Source organism: Elephas maximus, chromosome 11 (genome assembly GCF_024166365.1).
Source record: "Elephas maximus indicus isolate mEleMax1 chromosome 11, mEleMax1 primary haplotype, whole genome shotgun sequence".
Taxonomy (NCBI): Eukaryota; Metazoa; Chordata; class Mammalia; order Proboscidea; family Elephantidae; genus Elephas; species Elephas maximus.
In genome coordinates this window covers 68,464,035-68,482,898 of record NC_064829.1, presented here as the reverse complement: position 1 = coordinate 68,482,898, position 18,864 = coordinate 68,464,035, and the positions used below count along the sequence as shown (strand labels likewise).

At 39.1% G+C, this 18,864-nt stretch overlaps 1 long non-coding RNA gene across 1 annotated transcript in view; it reads right to left on the bottom strand.

Moving 5' to 3' along the window:
• LOC126085977 (uncharacterized) overlaps nt 1–8,239 on the bottom strand; it is a 31,435-nt gene extending 23,196 nt beyond the window's left edge. Inside the window, exon 1 of the long non-coding RNA XR_007519375.1 lies at nt 8,180–8,239. This is a non-coding gene — a long non-coding RNA (uncharacterized LOC126085977). The remainder of the gene's footprint in view (nt 1–8,179) is intronic.
• Between the last annotated feature and the right edge of the window lie 10,625 nt (nt 8,240–18,864).

Below are 18,864 nucleotides of genomic sequence, written 5' to 3'. Positions count from 1 at the left end.
ATAAATTTAAAAAAATAAAATAAATGGGGCTAGAATTTAAAAGTATATTTGAAGCTATGTGAGTACATATTCCCCCCAACCTTTTGCCTAAAGCTAATTCCAAAGAAGTATTTTTTAGCAATTCTCTTTCATTACATCTTTCTAAAGCAGTCAAATTAATATTCACAGAAATGATAACTCCCTTGCTTTTGAAACTTACATTAGGTTAGTTTATGTAATCTTAATTTAAAAATATAATATCTAAATAATGATAGCTGACATAAGCAGGTTTTGGAACAAATGTACACAGAAACTCACACATAGATATACAGATTGTTGTTGTTGTTAGGTGCTATCAAGTTGGTTCCAACTCGTAGCAACCCCATGTACAACAGAACAAAACACTGCCTGATCCTGCACTGTTCTCACAATCATTGTTATGCTTGCAGCCATTGTGTCAATCCATCTCATTGAGGGCCTTCCTCTTTCTCAATGACCCTCTACTTTACCAAGCATGATGTCCTTCTCCAGGGACTGATCCCTCCTGATAACATGTCCAAAGTATGGGAGATGTAGTCTCCCATCCTTGCTTCTAAGGAGCATGCTGGCTGTATTTCTTCTAAAACAAATCTGTTTGCTCTTTTGGCAGTCCATGGTATGTTCAATATTCTTCGCCAACACTATAATTCAGAGGCATCAATTTGTCTTTGGTCTTCCTTATTCATTGTCCAGCTCTTGCATACATATGAGGCGATTGAAAACTCCATGGCTTGGGTCAGGCACACCTCAGTCTTCAAGGTGGCGTCTTTGATTTTTAACACTTTAAAGAGGTCTTTTGCAGCAGATTTGCCCAATGTAATGAGTCATTTAATTTCTTGACTGCTGCTTCCATGGGTGTTGACTGTGGATCCAAGTAAAATGAAATCCTTGACAACTTCAATCTTTTCTCTGTTAATCACGATGCTGCTTATTGGGCCAGTTGTGAGGATTTTTGTTCTATTTATGTTGAAGTATAATCCATGCTGAAGGCTGTAGTCTTTGATCTTCATCAGTAAGTGCTTCAAGTCCTCTTCACTTTCAGCAAGCAAAGTTGCTCCATCTGCATAACGCAGGTTGTTTATATATATACATATATATATGGAAACCCTGGTGGCATAGCTGTTAAGAGTTACAGCTGCTAACCAAAAGGTAGGCAGTTCAAATCCACCAGGCACTCCTTGGAAACTCTATGGGGCAGTTCTACTCTGTCCTATAGGGTAGAATCAACTTGATGGTAACAGGTATATATATCCATTTATATAGAGATAGATTCAGATATACATCACATCATACAGTGATATACACCACATATGCAGTCATGTGCTGCAAACATCCATTTATCCATTCAGGCAATATCCAACAGCATATACATTCACGGTCCCATAAGGTTATATGGTTATGAAAGAGTTCGGAAATTCTGATTGAAGAACAGGATGTAGCAGATTTAGGCATGTTGCACTCAACTATCCTGACAATCCTCAAAAACAAAGAAAAAATTCTCCAAGCTATTAAAGAGTCAGCTCCACTGAAAGCTACAGGCTAATGAAAATGCAAGAGGGACCTGTATCAGATACGGAGAAAATGCTAATGACATGGATTGAGGACCAAACACAAAAGCTAATCCCTCTCAGCACATTGACGATCACGACTAATCCATGAAACTTGTGCAAAATGCTTAAAGAAAAAGCAGGGCCAGGCTACAAAATCGAGTTTAGTGCTAGCTTTGGGTGGTTGAAGCACTTCAAACAATGTTTTTTGCTGCACAATGTGAAATGAGTGGTAAGTCTGCGAGTGCTGATGTGAAGGCAGCAGAAGAATTTGTTAAAACCTTAGATAAACCAACTGTAAAGGGAGGTTATTTACCCCAGCAAATTTTTAATATGGACGAAACCCCCTTATCCTGGAAGCAAATGCTTAAAAGGACCTTGATCTGTAATACAGTGTTCGCACAACATCCAAATGAAATAGAGTCCTAGTTCACAGAAGGTGCCGTGGACATTAAGCAACACATGACTGTATACGGATAACCTGAGTTGAGATAGTGACAGAGAAGTGTACAGGTGAGGATTGGGGGAATTCAGGGGCAATCGATAAGTAGAAGGAGCCCTGGTTGCTGTCCTAGTGATAAGTAGAAGGAGCCCTGGTTGCTCAACGGTTAAGTGCTCGACTGCTAACTGAAAGGTCAGCGGTTCGAACCCACCAGTGGCTCAGTGGGAAAAAAGACTTGATGATGTGCTTCCTTAAAGATTACAGGCTAGGAAACCCTATGGGGCGCTTCTTCTCTGTCATATAGGGCTGCTGTGAGTTGGAATCGACTCAACAGCAAACAATAGTAATAACAACAGTGATAAGTGGATAAGGGAAGTAAGAAAGAGCAAGGGAGTTAGTATGATCTTTATTTTGGGGTTAGAACAGCTGGGTGGATTCTGCAGACATTTCACCAAAAGAGGAAAGATCTCTAGGATGAGGCTCTCACTTAATAGTGAGATTTCTCCTGTTGAAACTAGGGTACAAAAACAGAATGTACCATAAACACAATATTCTCTGAAGGGTGCTGAATCAACAGTGTCCAAGTCTATGAAATTAATGCCAAAAAGAATCATTTCATGGTGAACCAGAATTTACAATGTAATGTGAATAGCAAAATAAAGCATTATTTTATATCTGACAAGTCTATATTAGAACAACTGTCCTGAAAATCAAATGCCAACAGTTGGCTGCCACATACAGACTTACACCATCTGTTTCCTTCCAGCCCTGCCTACCAACTTTTCTCCATGTAATTTCTGTGCCCATTAACAGTTTTGGGTAGAATCTGCTCCACTGCCATGGTGCTATTCATCGGCTTCCCTGTATCCTGCAAACGATCTATGTTCTTAGCTATGAGAGCTTTCTAGAATGTCTACACATACCAGAGATATTCAGACAGCATATTTCTTTAGAGTGTTGGAATGATGAAGTATTGGCAGTGACATTTACAGGCTGTATAAAGTTTTAAGCATTGCTTTTGAAGGAGAGAAGACAGTGTGCTATAATCTCATGTGAGTTTCCATTGTAAGGTTTGATTTTTCAACAACTCACAGAATAAATTGACTAGGAAATGGCAAATTTTTTAATTATTTTCATGACTGTTTCTAAACCATCTTTGATGAGGCCCAGCATACTTTCCCACAAAATACTTAATAGTTCTCAACCACATTTCATTTTCCTTTATATATTTACATTCTTTCAATAACTAGTACATAAAAGACACATGATGGATTTAATTTGAAGAAAAAAAAAGAGGGGGAATGGGGGAGGGTGAAAGGGAGGGAAGGAGGAAGAAAGAAAGAGGAGCAGGGAGAGAGGGAGAGGGCGGAAGGGAGAGAGAGATCCATATCCATCCATGAAAATAAACATTCAATAACTATTTGTTAAATAATGCTTTTAGCATCACAGATGCACAATTACTTCACCAAAATTCACCTTCCCTGGATATTTTAAGTTAATTTGCAACCATGTGTAATATAACATGTTATATAATTTATGTATATGTTCCATGTTCAGCAACTACCTTTTTTCCACTCCAGGATCCCATTTTCCACTTCCATTCAAGTAGTAGAGTAGACCTCATTCAAGTCAAAAGAATTTTTTAGAATCACTCAAAATAAACCAAATATTGAGCACACTTCTAAAACAATGTAACTACAATTGACCCTGCTTGAATTAATCCCTGAGTGGGTAATGGAACACTTGGAAACCCCGGTGGCATTGTGGTTAAGTGCTACAGCTGCTAACCAAGAGGTCAGCAGTTGAAACCCACCAGGCGCTCCTTGGAAACTCTGTCAGGCAGTTCTACTCTGTTCTATAGGGTAGCTATGAGTCGGAATTGACTCAACGGCAGTGGGTTTGGTTTTTGGTTTTTTTAATGGAATATTTACTATATTAAAAGGTGGTTGTGAGAAAATAAGTTTCAAAGAAGTTGCTTTGAAAGTCAAATAAAGTACTTACTGCACCAAAAGTTTCTGGCCATCTGTCAAGGACTGAATTGTTTCCCAAAAAAATTCATGTCGTCTTGACTAGGCTATGATTCCCAGTATTGTGTGGTTGTGCTCCATTTTGTGATCTGATATAATTATGTGTTGTAAATCCTAGCCTCTATGCCTGTGATTATGGTCCCATTTGGGAGTGAGTTGTCAGTTAGGTTAATGAGGCATGATTGGGTTATGTTTATGAAGATCGGGGTGGGATGCACCACCCTTCCTTGAGTCACAACTTTATCTTACAAGAGATAAAAGGACAGAGAAGCCAACAGAGACGAGGGACCTCAATACCACCAAAAAAGAGCTGGGAATGGAGCACATCCTTTGGACCCAGGTTTCCTGTGCTAAGGACCTCCTAGAGCGAGGGGAAGACTGATGCCAAGACACAGAGAGATCTCCAGGGGATGCTGGGCTCACAGATATTGAAAAAGACAAGGACTTGTCCCTGAGCAAATGGAGAGAAAGCCGTCCCTTGGTGCTGGTGGCCTGAATTCAGAACCCTAGCCTTCTAAATTGTGAGAGAATAAATTTCTGTTTGTTAAAGCCATCCACTTGTGGTATTTCTGTTATAACAGCACTAGGTAACTAGGACACCATCTCTTTATATAACCAGTTTAAATTTCAAATCCTGATCCTAACCACTAAGACAGAAGAGAAAAGACTGAATTTAGGCTCCTATATCTAGACGAATCCAAAGTCAGGAAGTGTCATGAAGAAGCATGAAGCCTGGGCCTTGAACGTTTGAATAGGAAGGTATTGGACGAGCCAATAGAATATCAGGAAAACATTTCAAATTCTGGTCACCACTTGCCCTCCCTCTAATATTGGCAAATTTATTTCTATTTCCCACTTTTTTCATTCTGAAAAACTGTTTTCAAATATTCTCCAAGTCCAGGGCTTCGAACCAGTTTGTTCTGGTTTGAACACCTACTCAGAATTTGCATTTCTAGCAAGTTCCAGGTGATGCCATTGCTGCTGGTTAGGGACTAATTCTGAGACCGCAGAGCTATGTTCTCAAAATTTATTATACATAAGAATCACCTGGGGATCTTGTTAAAATGTAGATTCTGTGGAAGATAAAATAGGCACGACGCTAGGGGCCCTAATACATGGCATAAATTCAATACAAACCATAACTAACAATGCACAAACACTAGAAAATAAACTAGGTAACTGGGAGCTCCTAAAAATTAAACACTTATGCTCATCAAAAAACTTCACCAAAAGAATAAAAAGAGAACCTATGGAATAGGAAAAATTTTTTGGCTAAGACATATCCAGCAAGGGTCTAATCTCTAAAATATATAGGAAAATCCAACACCTCTACAACAAAAAGACAAATAATCCAATTAAAAAATGGGCAAAGGATATAAACAGACACATCATCAAAGAAGACATTCAGGCAGCTAACAGGCACATGAGAAAATGCTCATGCTCATTAGCCATTAGAGAAATGCAAATCAAAACAATGAGATATCATCTCACCCTGACATTACTGGCACTAATCAAAAAAACAGAAAATAACAAATGTTGGAGAGTTTGCAGGAAGATTGGAACTCTTATGTGCTGCTGGTGAGAATGTAAAATGGTATAACCACTATGGAAAACGATATAGGACATTCTTAAAAGGTTAGAAATAGAAATATACAATCCAGGAATCCCACCACTAGGAATACATCCTAGAGAAATAAGAGCTGTCACACAAATAGCCATATGCACACCCATGTTCACTGCAGCTTATTCACAATAGCAAAAAGATGGAAACAAGCTAAGTACACATCAACAGATGAATGGATAAACTATGGTACATACACACAATGGAACACTATACAATGATGAAAAACAATGAAGAATACACAAAACGTCTCATAACGTGGAACCTGGAGGGCATTATGCTGAGTGAAATGAGTCAGTCACAAATGGAGAAATATTGTGTGAGACCACTGTTATCAAAACTCAAGAAAAGGTTTACACACAGAAAAAAACAATCTTTGATGGTTATGGGGTGGGGGTGTTGGGGAGAAGAAATCACTAGATAATAGACAAGTGTTTACTTTGATGAATATAAAGACAACAAACAATATAGAGGAATTCAGTGCAACTTGACCAAGGCAAAAAGCCATAGAAGCTTCCTAGACACATCCAAACACCTTGCGGGACCAAGTGAGGGCTGGGGACCATGGTCTCAGGGGACACCTAGGTCAATTGGCATAACATAGTTCATAAAGAAAATGTTCTACATCCTACTTTGGTGAGTAGCATCTGGGGTCTTAAAAGCTTGTGAGTGGCTGTCTAAGATACATCTATTGGTCCCATCCTGTTCAGAGCAAAGAAGAATTAAAAAAAAAACAAAGATACAAGGAAAATATCAGTCCAAAGGACTAATGGACCACATGAATCACAGCCTCCACCACTCTGAGTTTCACCTGTAAGAACTAGATGGTGCCCAGCTACCACCACCAACTGCTCTGACAGAGATCACAATAGAGGGTTCAGGACAGATGGGGAGAAAAACGTAGAAAATTCAAGTTGACAAAAAAAGACCAGACTTACTGGTCTGACAGAGACTAGAGGAATCCCCGAGACTATGGCCCCTGGACACCCTTCTAACTCAAAACTGAAGCCACTCCCACAGTCTACCTTTCAACCAAAGATTAGATAGGCCTATAAAACAATAACACATGTGAGAAACGTGCTTCTTAGTTCAATCAATCAAATGGGCAACACAGACCTTAAAACAAGACAAGAAGGTAAAATGGGACAGGAAAACTGGATGAATGGACAAGGGGAACCCAGGGTATAAAGGGAAAGGGGGAGAGTGCTGACACATTGTGGTGATTGCAATCAATGTCAGAAAACAATTTGTGTATTAATTTTTGAATAAGAAACTAATTCTCACTGTAAGCTTCTACCTAAAACACAATTTAAAAAAAAATTTTTTAAGTAGATTCTGATCAAAGTCCTGTCCAAGTCACATCAAAAGATGCTATGACTCTGAATGGTGCCAAATGCTTCCCTCCACTTCCCTAGTTCCACCTGGGCAGGTTTCTCTTGATCATTTGCAGCATGCTTGGTTTCTTTAACCTGATAGTAGGCATCTCCAGGCCCAGGACTCACTCAGCTTGTTTTCATTTTCAGTTTGAGATTTTATACTCCTCACTACTCCTAAGTCATTTAAGGAAGTTCAAGTAGCTTTTCCATTTTCCAAACTCTACAGATCAAGTATAGTGCTCGTTACACCCAGGGTGTGATTAGTAAATGCTGGTGAACTGACTGTTCTCCTATTCCAAATATAAATAATGGAAGAAAGGTATAACTTCAGGAAATAGTTGGAAGAAATTTATTAGAAAAGAAGAAAGTAATCACCTGCCCATGAAATGAGTATTTAGCTAGAAAACTCAATTCATAAGAGAATTAGAAAATGGTTTTGTGGAAGATAAAAAATTAATTGATTAGATGTACACTTGAAATCATTTGGTTAACATTCTGCTTCCCAAGCTTTATGCTGTAACAGTCTTTAGGTAAGAAATGTTGCCTTCCAAACTCTCCACTCCCAGGATACAGAGCCTACAGGGACCTCAGGGATCAGAGTGTGCCTTTCCTGCAGAAGGAAAAGCAAGTGTCGAGATAAGATGACCTGCAAGACATCTAGAGGATGGACATTTGGGAACTGACACCTCACTTTAAGAAAGGGAGGATATATATTCAAAGAGCAGAAGTGAATGCCCTTCTGCAAAGATGAGTCCTTAAGAGTTTAATTTTACCTTTATATTAAGCAAAACCAGAAGGTACTCTCCTCCACAGACTCAGGAACAGGGAGAGTTCAGAGTTTCAGCCCAAGCTCCAAACAATGGCTTTTGGAAACAGAACTGGCTCTGAAAACCAAACCTCAGTGTACAGATTCAGTTATACCCTAGGGACCCCTCAAACTCTGCAGCATCATGGTGGGGGCTGTAAACTGGCCCTGTAGGGCAATAATTGTTGGCTAGAAGGAGCTTCTTTCTTAGCAAGAAAGTTGTTCTTTTCACAGTATAAATCATCTGACTGGTACTTACTGATCAGAGAGAGAGAAGCATCTGGAAAAATTTGGAGTTCAATAAGCCTAGCCTTAATGTTTCCAAAGGGCAGGAATCACATACCCACTTCATTCACGGGTTAGAAGGGAGTTAGGTGAAAAAGTTCCTGGGGATTGACTGAGCAGTGGGCCGTTCCAAGAAGCAAATACGGTGCACACAGTGAGAGGAAGAAAGTTCATCACCTGAAAAGCAGGAGAAAGAGATTTAGTTTTCACTGAAGAAAAGCAAAAAGGGACAATATTACTTCCCAAATCCTTGAAGGAAAGAGGAGAGAACAATTTATTTTTACCATTATGACCAATATAACTAGGCTTTTATTTGCTCAGGCTGGTGGAAGTTGGGGAATACCTACTGAAATCAGGAAAGAACAATCAATGGAAAGGGGAGAAAAAGAGGAAGGGAACATTTGATTTGACTCGGTATCCTCATGGCCTGCCCAGGTAACCTGTCAGTCACCTCCTGCTGATCATCTCACCCCACCATTTTGCAAACTCCACCATGTCCTATTACAGGAGCTTTAGCTTCCATCTGGAGTTTCTGTTTAAAATTCAGGATTTTCTTTAAGGAATGGTTGTGTCCATCCACCCCAAGGCAAGGAAATGAGATAAATCATGTAAACAAAAGGCACTCAAAAGAATTCAGAAATATTCAAAGGAAATCACAAACATTTAAATTCATCTGTTCTTGCTCCAGAATTTAATTTCTGTGCTCCACCCTTGCCGCTGAGAATGTGATCTCTCCAAGCTTCAATTTCTTCATCCACAGAAATAACAAAACCACCAGCTTTGCGGGGTTGCTGTGAAGACACAGTGGAATAAAGAAAAGCAAGTGCTCATTACATCTTAGGTTGTTTCCCACTCCCCAGATAAGGTTACCAGGTAGTATACATGATGCCCAGTATAATATAAAATTTGAATTTTAGATATAAACAAATAATATTTTAGTGTAAGTATGTCCCAAATGTTGTATATGTTTTTATTTGTTAAATGTGAAAAACTTACCCCCAGAAAACAGGAGCAAAGAATATGGGCAGCATGGGGTGGTAGAAACCAAATTAGGATAATACTTAAGAATTCCAAGCCCCAGCTGTTCCACATACTGGATCAAAGTGGACATTTGCTAAAAATTTTGATGACTAGTACAAAATTGCTTTCCAAAAAGGATGCTGTAATTTAGGTCTCACAAACATTCTAGGAAAGTACCTGTCCTCTGTCTCCTTACCCATACAGAATAAAATTACCCTGGAAAACTCTCAGAATAGGACAGCCAACATGGACAACCAAATATCTTCAACACAAGGAGAACTACAGTAAGTAACCTAAAAGTGTAAACAACCAGTTGCTCAGAGAAAGAAACAACTCCTTCTGGCTGGGTTCTTAGGGAAGACTTTGTGAAAGAGGCAGCCTTTCATCTTTGTGGTAAAAACTGGTCAACATTTTAACAAATTGAGTGCCCAGAACTCTGCTAGGTATAGCGAACACCATAACCACAAGTGCCATACAAGAGAGCATAAGTCGTGTGTGGGCAACAGCAAGCTTCCTGTATTAAGGGGAAGTATTGAAGACTTTTTAAAAAAAAAAAAAAATTTTTTTTTTTTTTTATTGAAGACTGACCTCAGGTCTCCTGCTGACAAGAAAACACTGAAACATTGGCCTGAGTGTCTGACTTCCCTTCTATGTGTCCCAGAGTCTAGCCTGTGAACCCTCTAGCCCTTCACCACTCACCCCAAGTTACATCACTCATTTCTTTTTCTTCACTGAAATTCACAGACATTTTTAACTGTTCTTCTAAGAAACATAAAGAATTATTTTTCTTTCTTCTTGAGTACCCATAACATAATTTGTATCTGTATAGAAATAGTGGAAAGAATGCTGTGAGATGTGAAAGCCTTCAGAGTTAACAATTCAGCCTTTGGTCCTAGTGGTTCCCAAGAGCAGGACCATACCTGAGGCCACTGGAATTGACTTGGTAGCAATGGGTTTTGATGGGTTACTAGATCAAGAGGGACCACCTGGGGGCCCGATGCTGCCCAAACCTCAGGAGGCATGAGGTACTCTATCATGGCCATGTGGTGAGGCCAATGAAAGGCCTTAGAAGACTGAGGCTCACTGGAGCTTCCAGATTGGAGAAAGTGAATGTTCTGCTCTCAAGAGGGGAGTGCAGCTCCCGGGAACATCAAGGCCCTGTGCCAAGTCCCCTTCTGGGACTCCCTTTTGTTTTTGTGTTCTTTTCCTTCTAGGTTAAAGATAGCCCCTTCCCTGCAGTTTGTGAGTTGTTCCAACAGATTATCAACCTAAGAAGTAGAGACAGGACCTGTGCCTGCTGACCCAGCCCCAGGTGAATGGAGATGAGAGGGAGAAGGGACTGGTACTCCCTGACCTGGCCCTGGGTGATGGAGGTAAGAAAGAAATAGCTGCACTGGCAGCTGGGATCTGAACTAAAAAGGAAAGGAAGCTGACATTTCTCTGGACTGGTTTGATACCATAAGTGCATTATAGATTGTTGTCATTACGGCTGTCAAATTGATTCTGACTCATAGCAACCCCATATGAGATTAGAACTGCCCCTAGGGCTTTCTAGGCTGTAATCTTTACAGAAGCAATTGCCAGGTCTTTCTCCACTGGATCCACTGCCTGGGTTTGGACCTCCAACCTTTTGATTAGCAACCTAGTACTTAACTGTGTGCCACCAGGGCTCCTTGCATTATAGATTAGGTTTTGGGAAATAAAATGATCGATATATTCTAAGTATACATTGATCCCAGTTTGTGAGCAGCATTTTCAAACATCAAATACCAGTCTATTCAAGAATCGTTTCAGCTGAATAACCTATCTTCTTTCTCCAGTTCTTGCCTACTTTGCTATCATATTTGTTGGGTTAAACAGGGGACTTTTCCAAAAAAGGTGGTGTTTTCTATGTGAAGTATAACCCAAGCCAAAGAATTTTCTCAAGAAAGCTGATATGAAGATGATATAGGACTATATTAACCAAAATCATTATCAATAACATATTGGTTCTATTCGGAAGGTCTATTTTTTCTAGTATATAGCTTCCCCTTCTGGTCTTTCCTCTACTGAGTTCTTGATAGCTAGGTTTGCGAAAGAAAATTTAATCCTGAGGAAAGTATTAACTCTGAAAGAAATTATGTCTCTTCTAATGTACTTGGGCAATTATTTCCCATTAGCTTAACAAATGATTGTCTCTGCTAAAGACGATACAGTAGCTTGAGAAATCACAGCTCAGACCTGTGCTAGCTTTATTTAATTTGCCATGCAGAAGAATTAAATCATTGGCTCTAAATCAACCTATCAAGAGTTAAGCTGCAAAATCTGTTAGCAATAGCTTCATAAATTAACTCAAACTCTTTCAGGTAATACAAATGAACGTAGTTCCTTCAACTGTATCTCCTAAATTATACAAAGGGATGTTTCTCCATGGGTCACATCAACGTTCCAGCAAATCAACACCAAAGGACCTAGCGGTCAGGTGAAAAATAGCATCCTTGTCGTCCTCTCTCTTTCCTATCTCCTCTCACAGTTTTACCATCTCCACCCTTGTCCTAGTACAGGCAGTTCCTGGGTTCTCAACACAGATTTACAGACAACTCTTACTTGCCCTTGAGTGTTATGTAAATTTGCCCTAGCTTTGAAACGATTGAACCAACCCCTACTTACAACAAATTATTCACTTCACTTGCTGCACATGCAGCTTTTAAATCATTGAAAAGGCTTTGAGCCTTTACTTGCACTGAAGTCAGGCTGAAAGAGCCTTGGTGGCCCAGTGGTTAAAGCAATCAACTGCTAACTGAAAGGTAGGCGGTTCGAAACCACCAGTAGCGCTGCAGGAGAAAGATGTGGCAGTCTGCTTCTGTAGAGATCTATAGCCTCAAAAACCCTAAGGGGTTGCTATAAGTCACAACTGACTCAAAAGCAGTGGGTAGTGGGTAAGGCTAAATAAGGACCATATGTTCAACTTACCTACAAATTCCACTCAAAGACATAAAGACAGTTAGAAACAGATCTCATTCTTAACCCAGGGGCTGCCAGTAATGTCTCGCTTCCCAGAAACACTTTAGTTCTATAGTAAACATATTAAATTGTCCTTTCAATTTGTTCATGTACTAATTCTAAATACTGTCTCATTTGTTGGTGGACATTTTAAGAAATGTATAAAAGTATATGGTATCATGTGGTTGTCTTTTAGAATAGTACTGTGAGACACTTAATTGTACTCGTGAGGAACCTTTACATAGATCAAGAGGCAGTCATTCGGACAGAACAAGGGGATACTGCGTGGTTTAAAGTCAGGAAAGGTGTGTTGCAGCATTGTATCCTTTCACTATACTTATTCAATCTGTATGCTGAGCAAATAATCTGAGAAGCTGGACTATATGAAGAACAGGGCATCAGGATTGGAGGAAGACTCATTAACAACCTGTAATATGCAGATGAAACAACCTTGTTTGCTGAAAGTGAAGAGGACTTGAAGCACTTACTGATGAAGATCAAAGATCACAGCCTTCAGTATGGGCTATACCTGAACATAAATAAAATAAAAATCCTCACAACTGGATCAATAAGCAACATCATGATAAATGGGGAAAAGATTGAAGTTGTCAAAGATTTCATTTTACTTGGGTCCACAATCAACGCACATAGAAGCAGCAGTCAAGAAATCAAAAGACACATTGTATTGGGCAAATCTGCTGTAAAAGACCTCTTTAAAGTGTTGAAAAGCAAAGACGCCACCTTGAAGACCAAGGTGCACCTGACCTAAACCATGGTGTTTTCGATCACCTTCTATGCATGTGAAAGCTGGATGATGAATAAAGAAGACTGAAGAAAAAATGATGCCTTTAAGTTGTGCTGTTGGAGAAGAATATTGAATATACCATGGACTGCCAAAAGAACAAATCTGTCTTGGGAGAAGTACAACCAGAATGTTCCTCATAAGCAAGGATGGCAAGACTAGTCTCACATACTTGGGACAAGTTGTCAGGAGGGATCAGTCTCTGGAGAAGGACATATTGCTTGATTAAGCAGAGGGTCAGCGAAAAAGAAGACCCTCAGTGAGATGGATTGACACAGCGGCTGCAACAATGGGCTTAAGCATAACAATTGTGAGGATGGCGTAGGACTGGGCAGTGTTTCGTTCCTTTATACATAGGGTTGCTTTGAGTTGGAACAGACATGGCGGTGGCGGCAGCAGCGGCGGCTGAAAAGTTTGATTAAAAACAAATACCTCTATAAGTATGACTCTAAAATATCAAAATTATTTGTACTTCTAAATATTTGCTTATCACTTAGTTATATATAACTATAAACTACAGTTCTTTAAATACAACTACAACAAGACGAAGCATACTCCTTAGTTATCTAGTGCTGCTATAACAAATACCACAAGTGGATGGCTTTAACAAAGAGAAATTTGTTCTCTCACAGTCTAGGAGGCTAGAAGTCCTAATTCAGGGCACCAGCTCCAGGGGAAGGCTTTCTCCCTTCTCAGCTCTGAGTGATGGTCCTTGTCATCAATCTTCCCCTAGTCGAGGAACTTCTCAAGCAGGGACCCCAGGTCCAAAAGGCATGCTATGCTCCAGGTGCTTCTTTCTTGGTGGTATGAGGTCCCCTTGTCTCTTTTATATCTCAAAAGAGATTGGCTTAAGATACAACCTAATCTTGTAGATTGAGTTCTGCCTAATTAACATAACTACATCTAATCCTGCCTTATTAACATCATGGCAGGATTTACAACATGTCTTAGTTATCCAGTGCTGCTATAATAGAAATATCACAAGTGGATGGCTTTAACAAAGAGAAATTTATTTTCTCACAGTCTAGTAGGCTACGAGTCCAAATTCAGGGCGCCAGCTCCAGAGGAAGGCTTTCTCTCTGCCAGCTTCGGAGGAAGGTCCTTCTAATCAATCCCTTGGTCTGGGAGCTTCTCTGCACAGGAACACCAAGTCCAAAGGATACATGCACTCTGATTCCGACACTGCTTTCTTGGTGGTATGGGTCCCCCTCTTTCTCAGCTTGCTTCTCTTTTATATCTCAATAGACACTGGCTTAAGCTACTACCTAATCTTGTAGATCTCATCAATATAACTGCCACTTAATCCATCTGGCTAATATCATAGTGATAGTATTTACATCACACAGGGAAATCTCATCAGATGACAAAATGATGAACAATCATACATTACTGGGAATCATGGCATAATCAAGTTGACAGATATTTTGGGGGGTACAATTCGATCCATGACATTCCTTCAAATTAAAAAATTAAGCCCTAGACTTTATTTATGGATACAAACTTCCTACTTCTCACCTTATCAGAAAACAGAAGAAAATGATAACTTTTGAGAAAAGCACAAATGGTATTAGTGGAACTTCACGTTTGTTTTATATCAGATTTTAAATAATCTTGCTTGGCACTTTCTAACTGACATGCCAGTAAGCTGTCCAAACTTCCTAAGTGGGTCTACCCCGTCCTGCCCCATTCTTCAAATTTTTGCCTCCACCTTTTTCAAAACATACCCACCTCATGTCCCATTCTATTTGGCCTCTGATAAGTGACTGATTATATAATGAGGTAAACTAATGCAGCTCTGATGTTGAATGTCATTCCAGCCAAAGTGTTAAAGCTGATGGACAATTTAATGTTTTTCATCTCACTCCTAAGGGTTATTTTGACATTAACCCTTACTGAATCAATCAAAAGAATGAGTAATAACAAGAAAAAAAATATGCTAAAAAGGCAACAATAATTTTCTTTTAAGATTGGGTGGCTTTTGACACCAAAGTCAGAAATGGAAGCAAACAACTTCCTCTGCCTCTGAATGCAGCCCTTGATCAAGAGCACAGAACTAGGAAGCCACTGAACCCCAATCACTTGCATTTCACCTGCTCACTGGAAGCTAAATCTAATCAGGCCAACTTCTGTTCCTTCTTGGATTTTTGTTGTTGTTGACATCACTTACTTTATGACCTCTACAGGCTTCTCCAATGTGGGATCATCAGGATCCCTTGCCTTGTATCAAAAACCAAGACCAATAAACAAAAATAACACAAAGTCCAAAAAAGAAAACTACAGACCAGATGAAGGAGTCTGGATCCGCGTAAATACCTAGAAAAACAACTCAGAACAGCCTACTCTGTTTATTCCTCTTTACAATGGGAATAAGATGCTTTCCACACTGTACACTGTTGTCCTGGGGAGAAAATAACATGTAAAATATTTTTTGAAAAATCTCTAATACTATACAAACAAATGCAAGGAATTATTGTTTTTCCCTTAAGCTGTATCTTGCTAATAAAACTGCTACTAACAAGTAAAATATACGGATAAAATCCTGAAATTAAGCATTAAAAATTTTTTTCTTAATGTGGAAGCATCCTAGCAGAAAACAGTTAGCACCTCCACTGGATTTATGCTTATTTGAGGCTGTGTAATTATTCTGCCCTTGCTTTTGCACAGCTCCAACAATTCACAAACTGCAAATCTGTTCTGTTTTTCTTTTAGGGCAGCTTTATCCTAAAACACAAAGTTCCTAAGTTTCTCATTCATTAGATTTAATCCATTATATCAAACTTTCAGTAACCAAGTCTATGGTAGCATATTTCACATACTGCCATTTGCCCCAATAATATGTACATTTTTGCTTCGAATTATACCCTGAACAGATGCCTAGGATTATTGTCTTCTGGATAGTTTCTGAAGATAACATTAAGTCATTTGTCCATTACTACATCTCAGACTATTAAATATTTACCACGACATCATCCAATAGAAATAAAATATGGTAAATAGTCAAGAGATTATTTTACTTATTTATCCATGTAAGTACTTCTAATGCTATAAACACTGTAATCCTAAAAAAGAGTAAATAGTGAATCCTTACCCAGGAATATTTGTCACTAAAATGTGGTTGAGATACCAGAAAAATAGTTATGTTTAATACTTTACACCACTTGTCTATCAGTTTGTTTTACTGTGATGGCTTGTGTGTTGCTGTGATGCTGGAAGCTATGGCACCAGTATTTCAAATAGCAGTATGGTCACTCTTGGTGCACAGGTTCCAGGCTAAGACAGACTAGGAAAAAGGACCTGGCAGTCTATTTCTGAAAAAAATTGGCCAGTGAAAACTTTATGAATAGCAGCAGAACATTGTCTGGTATAGTGCCAGAATATGAGCCCCTCAAGTTGGAAGGCACTCAAAATACAACTGGGAAAGGGCTGCCTCCTCAAAGTAGAGTCAGCCTTAATGATGTGGATGGAGTGAAGCTTTCAGGACCTTCATCTGCTGATGCAGCGTGACTCAAAACGAGAAGAAAGAGCTGTAAATGTGGAATGTACAAAGTGTGAATCTAGGAAAATTAGAAGTCATCAAAAATGAAATGGAGTGCATAAAGATCGGTATCGTAGGCATTAAAAAAAAAAAAACTGAGGTAAAATGGCCTGCTATTGGCCATTTTAAGTTAGACAATCAGATGGTCTACTATCCTGGGAACAACAAGTTGATCGTCATTCATCATCAAAAAGAACATATCAAGATCTATCCTGAAGTACAACGCTGTCAGTGATAGAATAATATTCATATGTCTGCAAGGAAGACCAGTTAGTACAACTATTATTCAAATTTACACACTAGCTACTAATGCCAAAAATGAAGAAATTAAAGACTTTTACCAACTTCTGTAGCTGAAAGTGATCAAACATGCTATCAAGATGCATTGATAATTACTGGTGGTTAGAATGGGAAAGTTAGAAACAAGAAGGATCGGTATTTGGAAAACACGGCTTTAGAGATTAAAAACCACACTGGAGATCCCATGATGGAATTTTGCAAGACCAATGACTTATTCGTTGCAAATACCTTCTTTCAACAGTATAAACAGTGAGTATACACATGGACTTTACTGGATGGAATACACAGGAATCAAATTGACTACATATGGAAAGAGACAATGGAAAGCCTGAATATGATCAGTCAGAACAAGGCCAGGGGCCAACTGTGGAATAGACCATCATTTGCTCATATGCAAGTTCAAGTTGAAGCTGAAGAAAATTAGAACATGTCCATGAGAGACAAAAGACAATTTTAAGTATATCCCACCTGAATTTAGAGCCCATCTCAAGAATAGATTTGACACATTGAACGCTAATGACCAGTGACCAGACAAGTTTGTGATGACATCAAGGGCATCATACATGAAGAAAGCAAGAGGTCACTAAAAAGACAGGAAAGAAAGAAAAGGCCAAAATGGATGTTAGAAGAGACTCTGAAACCTGCTCTTGAAAGTTGAGTAGCTAAAGAAAAAGGAAGATATGAACTAAAAGAGCTGTACAGAAGATTTCAAAAGGTGGTTCGAGAAGACAAAGTATTATAATGAAATGTGAAAAGACCTAGAGTTAGAAAACCAAAAGAGAAGAACACACTCAGCATTTCTCTAGCTGAAACAACTAACGAAAAAATTCAAGCCTGGAGTTGCAATACTGAAGGATTCTGTAGGCAAGTATTGAACAACGCAGGAAGCATCAAAAGAAGATGGAAGGAATGTGCAGAGTCACTATACCAAAAGGAACTGGTAGATGTTCAGCCATTTCAGGGGGTAGCATATGATCAAGAACCCACGGTATTGAAGAGGGAATTCCAAGCTGCAGTGAAGCATTGGCAAAAAAACAAGACTCCGTGAATTGACAGAATAACAACTAAGATATTTCCACAAATAGATGCAGCGCTGGAAGCACTCACTCATCTATGTTAAGAAATTTGGAAGACAGCTAGCTTTCTGGCCAATCGACTGGAAGAGATTCATATTTGTGCCCATTCCAAAGAAAGGTAATCCAACCGAATGCCAAACTTATTGAACAATATCATTAATATCACACACAAGTAAAACTTTGCTGAAGATAATTCAAAAGTGGTTGTGGCAGTACATCAACAGAGAACTGCCAGAAATTCAAGCTGGATACAGAAGAGGACTTGGAACCAGGGATATCATTGCTAACGTTAGACAGATCTTGGCTAAAAGCAGAGACTACCAGAAAGATGTTTACCTGTGTTTTGTTCACTATGCAAAGCCATTCGACTGTGTGGATCATAAAAACTTATGGATAACTTTGCGAAGAATGGGAATTCCAGAACACTTAATTGTGCTTATGTGGAACCTGTACATAAATCAAGAGACAGTTGTTCAAACAGAACAAGGGGATACTGTGCGATTTAAAATCAGGAAAGATGTATGTCAGGGTTGTTTCCTTTCACCATACTTATTCAATCTGTACGCTGAGCAAATAACCTGAGAAGCTGGAGTATATGATGAAGAACCGAGGCATCATGAATAGAGTAAGACTTATTAACAACCAACAACTTTGTTTGCTGAAAGCAAAGAGTTTGAGGCACTGAAGATCAAAGACCACAGCCTTCAGTATGGATTATATCTCAACATAAAGAAAACAAAATCCTCACAACTGCACCAATAAACAACATCATGTTAAATAGAGAAAAGATCGAAGTTGTAAAGGATTTCATTTTATTTGGATCCACTACCAATGCCCATGTACAACGCAGCAGCCAAGAAATCAAAAGATGTATTGCATGGGGCAAATGTGCCGCAAAAGACCTCTTCAGGGGGTAGAAAAGCAAAGATGTTACTTCGAGGACTTAGGTGCGCCTAACCCAAGCCAAGGTTTTTTTTTTTTTAAAGTATAATCTCTATTTTATTTTCTTTCAGGTTTGTTTTTCCTCA